Raw genomic sequence first — 15,146 nt, forward strand, 5'->3', positions numbered from 1 at the left:
CCTCCTCCTTCCCCTCTTGGTAACCACAGGTTTGTTCTCTATGACTGTGAGTCTGTTTCTCTTTTGTAAATAGGTTGGTTTGCACCATTTTCTGGATGCCACACATAAGTGATGTAGTATCTGGCTTTTTCTGAGTTACTTCACTTAATACGATAATCTCTAAGTTCAGGCGTGTTGCCGCAAATAGCTTTATTTCTTTTTATGGCTCTGCAATATTGCATCATGTATGCATTCCATGTCTTTATCTACTCATGTGTTGATGGACCCTCAGGCCGCTTCCATATCCTGGGTGTTGTAAACGGCGCTGCCACAACCACTGGGGTGCATGCATCTTTTCAAATTCTGGTTTTCTCTGGAAAATGCCCAGGAGGGGGTTACTGAATCATATGCTAACTCTGTCTTTAGTTTTTTATTAAGGGATCTCCATACTAAATATAATAAATCTTATATTTAAATTATATCATAATTTAGATTAAGGTTGATGTATAAATTGAGCACAGTAAGAGATCAACAATAATATAGAATAGCAAGATACTGTGATAAAAGTTATGTGGATGTGGTCTCTCTCAAAATATTTCGTTGTACAAATGTAATGCCTTTTCCATCTTAAGCACATATCACGCACTGCGACTGTAAGTTGCAGTTTGAGGTGTGACAGCAAAATTAGCACAAAACTCTCTCTCCTTCATTCTTTCGTGGAGAGAAGATTTGTTCTTAGCACAGAGCTTAGCAGTCTCAACATACAATTTTTTTTTCTTTCCTTAAAAAGTTGAAAACTTTCACCTTTTTGCTTAAAGGAAACACTTTATGGTTTCTCTTTGGGACATCAAACTGCCAGTGTTGCTCCTTTGGTTTCGGGAGCCATTATGAAATAAAACAAGGGTCACCTGGCAACTGCACGGAGGTCCATCTGATAACCACGAGAGCTACCAAGTCACCAAAGGGAGGGACGCATTGGACAAAGGGGCGATTCATACCCTGGGGGGGCAGAGCGGGATGGGACGAGACTTCATCACGCTTCTGAGTCGGGCACACAGTCTTATGGATTGCTTATTTCTGGAAAACTTATGGATCGTTTATTTCTGGAAATTTCCATTTAATATTTTTGGACCATGGTTGACCACGGGTAACTGGGACTGTGGGTAGCGAAACCACAGATGATGGGGGCTACTGTACTCATGTGTAGGGAAGGGGGGGCTCAAGGGAGGCGCTTAGAAAATCTGCCAAAACCTGATGCAAGATGGATTCTCAGCAACAGGGAACACTGTGGCATGTACACACCAAGGGGAGTAAAGGAGAGATTTAAATTTTATTTCTTACTTTTTGGCTGTGTGGCAGGTGGGATCTTAGTTCCCCAAACAGGGATTGAACCCACATCCCCCTGCATCAGAAGCATGGAATCTTAACCACTGGACTACCAGGGAAGTCCTGAGGTTTAAATTTTGGAATGAACTGTTCTAGCATCTTTGGAGGGAGTCTTATCATGTTACTGAATGGGAAAGATACAGAAAAGCATATATGATACAATCCCATGTGTTTGGAAATCCATGATAAACCCATTTTAAATCCCTTTTAAATGTATACTTAGTTCATTGTATATTATGAGCACGGGGAAAAACATGAGAATAAATCTTAGATTGTTAACATAGTTCATAGAAGTAAGGTAACCAAGCAAACATGCAAAAGAAAGGACTGCAGAAAAACATACATTAAAGGAGACCAAACCAGTCAATTCCAGAGGAAATCAACCCTGAATATTCATTGAAAGGGCTGATGCTGAAGCTGAAACTCCAATAGTTTGGCCACCTGATGCGAAGAGCTGACACAATGGAAAAGACCCTGATTCTGGGAAAGATTGAGGGCAGGAGGAGAAGGGGCAACAGAGGATGAAATTGGTTGGCATCACCAATGCAATGGGCATGAGTCTGAGCAAACTCTGGGAGACGGTGAAGGACAGGGAAGGCTGACGTGCTGCAGTCCACGGGGTCCCAACGTCAGACACACTTAGCGACTGAACAACAGGACACATCTGTAGAGTTACAGGTGTATCGTAAAGTAATAAAACTGAGAAGGCGAAAAGAAAAAAGATCAGCCCTGGGACCCATGGCGTGAGGAGCTGAGTGGAAGGCAGGGAAGGGGAAGGGGGGTCAGAGCAGAGGCCAGAGACCCCAGCCTGCTGGCTCCATGCCGGCGCTGGGGGGCACCTGTGTGTCTTTGCTCACTGGGCCATCACAGCACTCCTGGGCACAGCCCGGTCAGGACCCTGAGTTCGTGGATACAGGGACGGAGCACAGAGAAGGCAGTGGCTGAGCGGGGCTTCGGCCCAGGAGGGGTGGTTCTCAGACGGCTCCCGGCCACTCCGTGAATATGCCACCTGACTTTTGAAAACATAATTGTGAAGGGAGGATTCACCATTTCAGAATTTGGCAAATGTGTTAAGATTATAAAAGAAAAATAAGGAAGGTTGGAGCAGATCTGAATGACACGATGAGTAGGTATATACGTACGTGTCTGTGTTTGTATGGGAGAAGGAAATGGCAACCCACTCCAAGTCTTCTTGCCTGGAGAATCCCAGGGACAGAGGGGCCTGGTGGGCTGCCGTCTGTGGGGTCGCACGGAGTCGGACACAACTGAAGCGACTTAGCAGCAGCAGCCGCAGCTGTGTATGTGTGTATGTATGTGGTATTATCCATCTTTGTGTACACTTTATTTGTGTGTACAAATAGATATGTTATGTCCTACAAATAGAAAATGTACTTTCTTAACTTAGGTCCATGGGACACTTACAAAAGCAATGATTTTGTTTTTGTACTTGGACAGAAAGAAAACCTTCATGAAAAAAAGTAGAGATTTCACAGGCCACATCCTCTCACTGTAAGCCTGGTTAAAATGGAAATAAATAACAGTAATAAAAAACGTACTACTTAAAAATTAAGAAAACATTTCTTAAAAGAACACTAGATTAAAGAGAAAATCAAAACATAAAAACTACCAAGAAAGCAATGAAAAGGAACATATTGCACAGTAAGATCTATGTGCCATAACTAATGCTGTAATCAGAGGAAAATTTATAACCTTTAAAATGCTTCTTAAAAGAAAGACTAATTAACCATACTGTTACTCCCAATTAAGTTAAACAGTAATAAGGTTAACCAGGAAGGGGGAATTAATAGACAGAAAAGCCCCAACTGGTGAAGTAGAAAACAAAAGTAGCAAAAAAGGTAGCTTTCTGATAATGAGTGTAATAAATAAGACAGATAACTCTCTCGTGAATTTGATGAAGGAAAAAGGACAAAACTATAAAAGCTCAGGCAAGGGAAAAGAGATGGGAGATACAGAAGACATAAAATCACTAAAAGAGACAAATAGTTGTTACCAAATGGCAACATAAATCCTTGAGGAGTTAAATAGCAATGAATAAATTACCCCAAAAGATGCAGTAAATTTATTTAGAACAAATTACCATAAAACAGACTAGGAGGAGACTAAAGATCTCCTTTAAAACATGGCTTTACAACCAGATAGTTTTACAACTTAATTCCAATATTCAAACTTTAAAGAGAAGATAATTGCAAAGTTCTTCAAACTGTTCCAGAACACGGAAAAAAGTAGACAGTTACCTTTTGTAAAACATCATATTTACACACACTTGATGGCAGATTTCCTGCTCTTCTGAACCTGAGCCCCTCTTATTTCTGGGGTCAGATGTCAGGGAGGTCTCTCATCAGGACTGAGAATACAGTTTCATGGTTTCAATGGGTGTTTAACAGACACACGATACTTTTTTAAAGCAGACCTCAACCGAAGATAGGTCTGTGATTTGCTATCTTTTGCTATTTAACAATTGCAGAAATCAGTATCGTGAAAATGAATCATTTTGTAAATGTGTAATATCAGTGTAGAATAAAATTCTGTAAGGGTTTGAAGGGTATATGTGTTTTTCATTTCATTGAAGTTATCTTGTCTCTATAGAGGTTGTAGCAACTTAACCTTCCAACATCAATGACTGAGGTGGAGGCTGTCCCGGTACATTCACCCATAAAGTATTATCAACTCTTTGATGTTTAATAATCAGAGAAGCTAAAAATTCCATTGCTGCTTTAATTTGCATTTCTTGTATTGTAAGTGAGGTTCTCAGCATCTTTTTGTCATTAAGAATGACTGTTATTTTCTTTTCTGAGAACTGTTTTTGTGTCTTTTGTCTTCATGATTTATAAGAGCTTCTTAATATATTGATGAAATGCACCCTATGTTTATGATATGAATGGCAACTATTTTCCTCAAGATATAATTTTTAAAAATTATTTTTGGGGACTTCCCTGGTGGTCGAGTGGTGAAGAATCTACCTTACAGGGCAGGAGACGTAGGCTTGGTCCTTGGTCAGGGACCTCACGGAAGCAGAGAGATTCAGAAGAGGGGGCGAGAATACACAGAAAAGCTGTACGAAAAAGGTCTCAATAACCCAGATAACCATGATAGGTGTGGTCACTCACCTAGAGCCAGACATCCTGGAGTGCAAAGTCAAGTGGACCTTAGGAAGCATCACTATGAACAAAGCTAGTGGGGGTGATGGAATTCCTAAAAGATGATGCTGTTAAAGAGCTGTGCTCAATATGTTAGCAAACTTGGAAAACTCAGCAGTGACCACAGGACTGGAAAAGGTCAGTTTTCATTTCAATCCTGAAAAAGGGCAGTGCCAAAGAATGTTCAAACTACCATACAATTGCACTGATTTCACATGCTAGCAAGGTAATGCTCAAAATATTCTAGGCTTCAGCAGTATGTGAACCAAGAACTTCCAGGTGTACAAGCTGCATTTAGCAAAGGCAGAAGAATCAGAGATCAAATTGCCAACATTTGTTGGATCACAGAGAAAACAAGGGAATTCCAGAAAAACACCTACTTCTGTTTCATCGACTATGCAAAAGCCTTTGACAAAATGGATCACAGCAAACTGGAAAATTCTTAAAGAGATGAGAATATTAGACCACCTTATCTGTCTCCTGAGAAACCTATATGCAGGCCAAGAAGCAACGGTTAGAACTGTACATGGAACAACTGACTGATTTAGAATTGGGAAAGGAGAATGACAAGGCTGTATATTGTCACCCTGTTTATTTAACTTATGTGCAAAGTATATCATGTGAAATGCTGAGCTGGCTAGATCATAAGCTGAAATCAAGATTGCTGGGAGAAGAAGCAACAACCACAGATACACAGATGATACCACTCTAATGGCAGAAAATGAAGAAGAACTAAAGAGCCTCTTGATGAGGGTGAAAGAGGAGTGTGAAAAAACTGGCTTAAAACTCAACATTCTAAAGACAAAGATCATGGCATCTGGTCCCGTCACTTCATGGCAAATAGGAGAAAAAGTGGAAGCAGTGATAGACTTTATTTTCTTGGGCTCCAGAATCATGGTGGATGGTGACTGCAGCCTTCAAAGAAAAAGACACTTGCTCCTTGGAAGGAAAGCTATGACTAACATAGACAGCATATTAAAAAGTAGAGACATCACTTTGCTGACAAAGGTCTGTATAGTCAAAGCTACAGTTTTCCCAGTAGTCATGTATGGATGTGACAGTTGGACCATAAAAAATGTTGAGCACCAAAGAATTGATGCTTTCAAATTGTGGTGTTGGAAAAGACTCTTGAGAATCTCTTGGAGTGCAAGGAGACCAAACCAGTTCATCCTAAAAGAAATCAACCCTGAATATTAATTGGAAGGACTGATGCTGAAGCTGAAAATCTGGTACTTTGGTCGTGTGATGTGAAGAGCTGACTCATTGGAAAAGACCCTGATGCTGGGAGAGACTGAAGGCAAAAGGTGAAGGGGGCGGCAGAGGATGGGACGGCTGGATGGCATCACCGACTCAATGGACGTGAATTTGAGCAGACTCCAGGAAATAGTGAAGGACAGGGGAGCCCCCGTGTGCTGCAATTCACGGGGTTGCAAAGAGTCAGACAGGATTTAGTGACTGAACGACAGCATGGAATTAAGCTCCCAATGCGGCGGAGCAACCAAGCTCGCGTGCTGCATCTACTGAGCCCGTGGGCTGCAACTGAGCCCTGAAATCGCCAGAGAAATATTTTTTAAAAAATTACTTTTGGTATTTTTCTGCTAAGACAAGTATATTTTCTATATTTTTTCATTAAAGTGTAACTGACATACAATAAACTGCACGTTTAAAGTATGCAATTTAGTGATTTTTGACACTCGATGAAACCACTCAGCACTCGGTGTGCTGGACACAGTCATCACCCTGCAGAAGCTGCCTTGTACTCGCCTCCTCCCAGCTAGGTCCCCATCCCCCCACCCCATCCCAGAGCAACCACGGGTCTTTTTGTCACACTGGATTTGTCTGCATTTTCTAGAGTTCTATGTAAATTTGAGAGACAGTATGTGCTCTTTTCTGGTCTGGCTTCTTTTACTCATCATCATTATTTTGATGTTCATCTAAGCTGCTGCTTCTTATTTTTGAAGCATTCCACAGTATGGATATTCTAAAACCTAAATTATCCAAATGTTGATGGGCTCTGTGGTGTTTTCCATTTATCATAAAACAGCTATGAACATTCAATGTATAAGGGCCAGTTTGTGCATCTGCTCTTATTTCTCCTGGACAAATACCTACGAATAGAATGTCTGGATAACATGACGGGCCTGTATTTCACATTTTGGGAAATGGCCAAACTGCCTTCCAAAGCAGCTACACCATTTTGCATCTCACTACGAGAGTATAAGAGTTCTGCCTCTCTACCAACACTTGGTATGGTCAGTCTTCTTAATCTAGCCAATACAGTAATGTGCAGTAGTATCTCATTGTGGTTTTAATTTGCATTTCCCTAATAGTTGCCCAGATGGCAAAGAATCTGCCTGCAATGCAGGAGATCCGGGTTTGATCCCTGGGTCGGGAAGATCCCCTGGAGGAGTAAATGGGTACCCACTCCAATACTCTTGCCAGGAGAATTCCATGGACAGAGGAGCCTGGCGGGCTATAGTCCATGAAGTTCGCAAGTCAAATAGGACTGAGCAACTAACAATTTCACTTTCAGTAATTTAATGGGGGCTTCCCAGGTGGCGCTAGTGGTAAAGAATCTGCCTGCCGATGCAGGAGACACAAGACATGCAGGTTTGATCCCTGGGTTGGGAAGATGCCCTGGAGAAGGAAATGGCAGCCTGCTCCAGTATTCTTGGCCTTCTCTGGTGGTTCAGGTGAATCTTCCTGCTATGAATCTTACTGCAGTGCAGGAGATCTGGGTTCCATCCCTGACTCAGGAAGATCCCTTGGAGGAGGGAATGGCAACCCACCCCAGTATTCTTGCCTGGAGAATCCCATGGACTGAGGAGCCTGGTGGGCTACAGTCCGTGGGATCACAGAGTCGGACACGACTGTATGACTAACAACCAGTGTTGTTTCCTGGGAAATCCCATGGACAGAGGAGCTAGGCAGTCTGTGGGGTCTCAAAGAGTCGGATACATCTGAACAGCACACAATAATGATGCTGAGTATCTTTTTATATGCTTGCCTATAAATCTCCTTTGATGAAGTTTCTGTTCAAAGCTTCTGCCCATTTTTATTTGTTGTCACTATACAGTCATAGGGTTCCCCGATAGCTTAGTTAGTAAAGAATCTGCATGCAATGCAGGAGACCCTGGTTTGATTCCTGGGTTGGGAAGATCCACTGGAGAAGGGATAGGCCACCCACTCCAGTATTCTTGGGCTTCCCTTGTGACTCAGCTGGTAAAGAATCCATCTGCAATGTGGGAGACCTGGGTTTGATCCCTGGGTCGGGAAGATCCCCCGGAGAAGGGAAAGGCTGCCCACTCCAGTATCCTGACCTGGAGAATCCTGTGGACTGTGTAGTCCATGGGCTCGCAAAGAGTCAGACAGGACTGAGCAACTTTCACTTCATACAGCCGTAAGTGTCGCTCATATATTTTGGATACAAGACCTTTAATAGATGTATGGTTTGAAAATACTTCCTCCCAATTTCTGGTGTGTCTTTTCATTCCATTAGTAGTGTCTTTCAAGGCAAAGGTTGTAATTTTGTTAAGTTCAATTAATTTGTTCCAATGATGGCTTTTGCTTTTGGTGCCATGTCTAAGAAATCTTTAACTCAAAGTCACAAAGATTTTTTCCCCTTATGTTTTCTTCTATATTTTCAGACTTTACATTTAGGTCTATGACAGACTGTGAGTTAATTTTTATATATGAGATGAGATGTAGATCCAGGTTCATTTGTTTGGCAGATGCATATCCTGTTGTTCCAACCCTGTTTGTTGGAATGACTATCCTTTCTCTACCAAACTGGCCTTGTATCTTGGTCAAAAGTCAGCTGTCTGTAAATGTGCAGGCTTCTCTGGGTTGCCCAGGCTGTTCTCTCGGCCTGTTTGCTTATCTTGATGCAAGCTCCCTGCTGGTGCAGCGCTCCGGCTTTCTTCATTTTCAAAGTTGTTTTTGTGTTCTAGGTCACATGCAGTGCATTTCTGTATGAATTTCAGAATCAGTTTTGTTCATTTCTGTAGTGAGCTTGGAACTCTTCCCCAGTTTTTAATGTTCCAGAAAATGCTGTCTAGAATTGATTTTATTTTTTCTTCAATGTTTGGCAGGATTCAGCAGTAAAGCCACGTGGTCCTGGAGAATGTCTGGGGGGACGTTTTGAACTATAACTTTGATTTTATCAGCAGACAGAGAACTCTTTGGGTTATCTATCTTGGGTAGTTTACATCTTTCAAGACATTTTCCCATGTCATCTGAGTTGCTGAACTTAAAGACTGGTCCCTTATGATCCTCCTCACATCCATAGACTCTGTACCGAATCTTATAGTCCTGACACTTTGTGTATGCTCTCTTTTGTTCCAGATATTTCTGGGTAGAGGGTTGTCAACTGTTTTGATCTTCTTTTTAAAAAATCATATTTTCGTTTCATTATATACACATTTTTGTTTTTGTGTGTTCCATTGCATTTGTTTTTGCTCTGACCTTTACCATTTTCTTGTTTCTGCTTCTTTGGGGCTGAGTTTGTTACTCTTCTCCTGGTTGCTTGTGGCAGAAGCGGAGGCTGGCTGGGCCCTGCTCTTTTCTAGCGCATGTGTTGATGCTGCCCTTAACAGAACCTCCATATTCTGATACGCCGTACTTCTTTTTTTCATCAAGTTGAAAATATTTTCTAGTTTTCATTTGGATTTCTTCTCTGGTCCTGTGCTATTTGAAGCATGTTTTTTAGTTTCCAGATATGTGAGGATTTTTCAGAGGTCTTTTTATTATTGATTTTCAATTTAATTCTGCTGTGGTCAGAGGACATACTGTATATATCACTTGAGTCATTTAAAATGGATTGGGACTTGTTCTGTGGTTCAGAACCTGGTTCTATCTTGGTAAATGTTCTGTGCGCCCTCGGAAACAGTATGTGCTCTGCTGCTGGTAGAAGGATTGTTCTGTGAGTGTTCATTGGGCCACCTTGGTTGAAAGTATTGTTCTGAGCTCCATCCGATGGCTCAGCAGGTAAGAATTCTCCTGCAATGCAGGAGACGCAGGAAACACGGGTTCAATCCCTGGGTCGGGAAGATCTCCTCAATGAGGAAATGGCAACCCACTCCAGTGTTCTTGCCTGAAAAATCCCATGGACAGAGGAGCCTGGCGGGCTGCCATCCATGGGGTCGCAAAGAGCTGGACATGACTGAGCAGACACATACACTTATCCTTACTGCTTTTCTGTCTACTTGTTCTATCAGCTTCTGAGACAGCTGTATTAAAATCCCCAGTTCTAATCCTGGATTTGTTTCTTTCGCCTTTTATATATCATTCATTAGTTTCTCCCTTTTGGCTACTGGACTTAAAGTCATATTTAGATATGCTGTACCATCATATAAGTCAGTAGTCATTGTTAAATACTTTGTAGATTATAGGATCTGATACAGAGTGTCTTTGTTCTTATTTTCCTAAATATTCTCTGATTGGGGATTTTATTTCTTCTTTGTCAGAGTTTAAAAGCCAGCAATACCACCAATCGAAACAGTAAATTGCTGAATCCAATTTCAGCAAAATCAGAAACTCATCAGGGAATCCCTGCCCACTGTATTTCCAAATCACACTGCAGACCCTTCCGAAGACAGACCATCAGGAACACGAAACCACATGTGCGTGGACAGAGCAAAAACCCCTTCTACAAGAATTTAAAGCGATACTTGGAAATGATCATATCTCAAGCGACAGAAGTAGGAACAATACTGGATAGTGTAGGCGGAGCAGGTGTGTCTGTTCTTCAAGCTGAGGAGACAGGACATTTGTCCAGAGCTTCGCAGTTGCTCTCTGGGCACTGAGACAACCAGGGCTTCTTTCTCTTCATTGTTCTCTTGTGTGCATCTCATAGGTTCACAAGGACCATATGCCACATTTTTAATCAGAAAAAAAAAAGAAACTCTTGAAGTTTGGGAGTGGACAGCTTTTGGTCATGAAGAGATGGGCAGTGGTGAGGTGATCTTTGGTAAAGGGGTCCTGGTGGAAAAGCCTGGCCGTGGTGCAGATGGGGTGCCTCGCAGGGCCAGGGGGCAGAGCGGGCAGATGCGTCAGGGCCAGGTTCTCACGAGACACCCAGGGCATCTGGACAACAGCCCAAGGGGATGGGGATCCCGGGGCGCTGAGTGGGCCTGAGGCAGGTACCCTTGATAACCTGCTCACTGGCTGCCCAGGGCACATGGCAGAGGGGAAGGCAGTGAGGAAGAGAACGCGAGACCATCTTGGCGAAGCCCTGGGGCTGAGAGGAGGGGCCGGGGGTGAGGGCCAACGAGAAGGTTCTGGCCCAGGAGGTGAGGACATGCCCACGGGGCCCATCTGGAACCCCCACATCTATTGGAGGGGTCACAGGCCCACCTGGAACCCCCACATCTACAGCAGGGGTCACAGGCCCATCTGGAACACCCACATCTACAGCAGGGGTCACAGGTCCATCTGGAACCCCCACATCTACAGCAGGGGTCACAGGCCCATCTGGAACACCCACATCTACAGCAGGGGTCACAGGTCCATCTGGAACACCCACATCTACAGCAGGGGTCACAGGCCCACCTGGAACCCCCACATCTACAGCAGGGGTCACAGGCCCATCTGGAACACCCACATCTACGGCAGGGGTCACAGGTCCATCTGGAACCCCCACATCTACGGCAGGGGTCACAGGCCCACCTGGAACCCCCACATCTACGGCAGGGGTCACAGGCCCACCTGGAACCCCCACATCTACGGCAGGGGTCACAGGCCCACCTGTAACCCCCACATCTACGGCAGGGGTCACAGGCCCACCTGGAACCCCCACATCTACGGCAGGGGTCACAGGCCCCCCTGGAACCCCCACATCTACGGAAGGGGTCACAGACCCACCTGGAACCCCCACATCTACAGCAGGGGTCACAGGCCCATCTGGAACCCCCACATCTACTGCAGGGGTCACAGGCCCACCTGGAACCCCCACATCTACTGGAGGGGTCACAGGCCCACTTGGAACCCCCACATCTATGGCAGGGGTCACAGGCCCATCTGGAACCCCCACATCTACAGCAGGGGTCACAGGCCCATCTGGAACCCCCACATCTGCGGCAGGGGTCACAGGCCCATCTGGAACCCCCACATCTACGGCAGGGGTCACAGGCCCAGCCGGACACCCACATCTACTAGGGGGTCCCAGGACCCGGCCTGCAAGACCTCATGGGACCCCTTCCCCGTGACCCTGGGGCTGCGTGAGTGATGTGTGGTGACCGGAGCCAGGGGAATGCCACACCCTCAGACCAGGACAGACAGGCGGACAGCAGGAGGGCACCTGGAATCCCATTCTCGTGCCGAACACGGCAGCTCAGACCAGGTGAGAGCAGGCGGCACGCGGCCAGGATGCTGCGGAAGGAGCACCTTGTTCTCACACCCATGCCGCTTCCCAGGCCCCTGGCTTCAGGGTAACCGGGGCCTTGTTACCAGCACACACCCCTGGCCTCGCCATAGCACTGTGACTCAGTATCTGAGGCAGGGGTCTCTAAGTCTGTGTTAAAAGTAGAATTCAAGGGACGCACAGAGAGGCCCCAGCCCGGCGCGTCCCCTCCCAGCCTCCGCCCTCAGGGACACCCCGCCTCTCTCATCAGGAGCAGCCCAGTCCGTCACCAGGAGGACCTCCGTTTCTGGCAAGAAGAGTGAAAGCGTGTCTCTGCAAGTTCCAGAGCAGAGCAACCTTCCTGTGGGCACCGCGGCACTCCCCTGGCCCCGGGGACGTGTCCTCCCAGGAGACAGGGCAAGCGGGTGGGCCTGGCTCTGACCCACAGGCTGCCCGGACCGCCCCCCTGAGTAGCCACAGTGTGGACCACTCGGCCCCCCAGAGGGACGAGGCTGCACCTGAAACGACGTGCCAGGCACTGGCAGCTGAGGCTCCACCTCGAAAAGAGGATCCAAGAGCCAAAGGCGGATGCGGACAAAGCCACACGGAGCCCGGGCAAAGCCTCGCCCCGGCAGCAGCGGGGAGCGCAGCCATCTGCCGCGGGCTGTCTGCCTAGAGGGCAAGCGGCGCGTGAGCTCAGACTCGCTCTCACAGGGCCCGCGACGCCGGCCGTCTGGGAGACCCCACACCTATACACCCACCCCACGCAGGTCCTGCTGTGCTTCATGGGGTCGCCTCTCCAGAGCCCAGATGAGCCCACCGACACAAAACGTCCACAGTCGCCGCCTCACCCCACAGCCCCACGAGGAGGCGAGCATCGGAGAGGCCACTGCGAGAAGAATAGGACTCTTCCATCGGCGCAGCTGATGCGGCTCCAGGGCGGATAGGGTGGGGTCAGCACGTTCAAGGGGCTCAAAGCTGTGACGTCAGACACGAGGAAGATACAGGATGCTAAGACCGAGCAGATGAGACCCTCACACGAGGACACACAGGAGAGATGGAACAGGTGGAAACTGAGATGCCAGACGGCAGTCCCTGGGGACACCACGCCGCGGCAGAGACAGGCCGCACGGGAGGCGGCCAGGCACGCTGCCCGGGAGGGCCAGGCGGACGCTTCCAGGGGAGATCAGAGCAGTCAGGGCAGGCGGCAGTCCGTGACACAGCAGGGCTGAGCTGCCCCAGGATGAAAGACACAGACCCTCAGCATCAGGGCTCACAGCACCTCGTCGTGAAACTACAGAACACCAAAGTCAAAGAGAAGGCGTTCGAGGTCGTCAGGACAGAGGAAGGGTCACCTGCAGACGACAGTCAGCTCAAGAGGGCACACCAGCTGGGAGCTGGCGCTGGACTTCCCGCCTGTCCAGAGAAAATGCAGATCTCTCGTATCCGACGACGGAGAAGGAGATGACAAAGAGAATATATATATATATATATATAAATGACTCACTTTGCTGTGTGTCTGGTATAGTGTACATCAACTATGTTTCAATTTTAAGTTTTTTATTAAATTAAAGAAAATATAGATCTCACCCTGTATTGTTCTAGCAAGCTAGACCATGGTTCAAGAGCAAAGGTAAAATACAGAAGTCTCAGACAAGCAGACACCAAGTGGGCCATCGACAGGCGGTCCCGGAAGAGAGCACCGGCCTCAGGAAGAAGGACATGAAACTCTAACCGGGACACAGAAAATGGGCCAATCTGCCAGCAAACACGAGCCGCCACTGCCAACAGAGAGCCGCTGATGCTGAGGACGGTCTGCAAAGTCAAACCGTGAGCCCAGCGCAGCAGGCCCCAGAGCAGGCGAGTGTCGGCGTGAGAACCCGTCCGCCCGCTGCTCGCCGCTCAGGCGGCTGGAAGCGAGGGAGGCAGGCAGCAGGCCGGCCATGGTCAGTACCGGGGGGCGCACACAGCCCCCACACGCGGGAAGGCAAGAGGCTGGACTTGGCGGGTGGGAGATGGCCTGAGTGGGAGCCACAAACCTCCAGAGCAGGCGAGGTCTCTGTGCATCACCTTGGTCCCTCCACAGAGCGGGCACGCAGGCTCCCGCCCTCCACTCTCTGAAATTCTCTGTCTGAAGTCCTTGTGATCAGAGCAGACGGCTCGGTTCACCCGGGGACGTCATGCTGCCCCCAACTCCACCGATACCCGGGGAGCCCCCGAGGCCACAGGTCCCCCCTCCAGCTGGTTTCTGCCTCCTCTCCTCCTCCCCGCACTGTGATGCCATCACTGCAGGCTCCCAGCCAACATGCCCCCAAGTCCCACCCGAGGTTGCTGGCCAAGTCCTGCTCACCGCTCCACGGGTGCCACCCCAGGAAGCCCCACGGGACTGACTGTGGCCACTCCTGCTCTGAGGCCTTCTGCCATCTGCCCATCCAACACCTGCTGGCTCAGGTCATGACTCAGGCCCAGGGCACCGGCCTGGTCAAGGTCACGGGTGGAAACAGCCCCTGCACGTGTGGGAGCCCTGCAGGAAGGAGGCGGGGGAAACCACGGGAAACCGCGTCCAGGTCACCGGGTGGAGGAACGGCCAACCCCTGAACACCTCTGTCCTGCCGCTCACTGCGCCCTTCCTCGGCCCTGCAGACGGGGCCGCTGCCGGGGATTAGAGCAGATTCATCAGGGCTCTGGGGCCCACAGACCGGCTGTGCCCGGGACCTGGGGTCCCAGAGTTGCAGGACAGGAACCCAGAGCAGTGCCAGCCCGAGACAGAGAGCCCTGCCTGCGGTGGGGAGAGGCGTGCGGGTGGACGTGGGCAGGGCTGGGGGTGCGTGCCACGGGCAGGCGCCGTGTGTGGAGAGGAGAGGTTCAGTTCAAGTCAGGGTCCGGCGTGGGAGTGGGCTGCAGCCTCGTGGGTGGTGCCCAGTGTTGGGAGTGGGGCTGCGGACCTGTCCCTGTGACAGTGCCAACTCCGGAGGAGCACCCCTGGTCCCACCCCAGGGCTCCCCGCTGGGGGAGCGGGGAGGACGAAGGAGCCTCAGGGACCCCTCGGGTGGGGCCATTCTGCGTCCCCGGGGCCTGGCCGACAGCTCAGGCTCCAGAAATCCGGCGGCTCTGGGCTGGGCGGACTTATCTCATTGGCAAGGAAGGGGGGCCTTCCACCGAGGGCGCCTGCCTCCCGGCCCGTGTCCCTCATTAACATTCAGCAGGCGGCACGGAGGACTCCACAACGCCGCGCGGGCTGAATGGACGCTGCGTTTCGGGGGCTCCGCGTTCAGCCAACAGCG

General features: G+C 48.5%; 1 protein-coding gene across 1 annotated transcript in view; it reads right to left on the reverse strand.

Moving 5' to 3' along the window:
* The window catches only part of KCNQ1 (potassium voltage-gated channel subfamily Q member 1), a 362,001-nt gene that overhangs the window by 240,597 nt on the left and 106,258 nt on the right, over nt 1-15,146 (reverse strand). The window lies entirely within an intron of this gene.

This window comes from Muntiacus reevesi, chromosome 5, assembly GCF_963930625.1.
Source record: "Muntiacus reevesi chromosome 5, mMunRee1.1, whole genome shotgun sequence".
Lineage (NCBI taxonomy): Eukaryota > Metazoa > Chordata > Mammalia > Artiodactyla > Cervidae > Muntiacus > Muntiacus reevesi.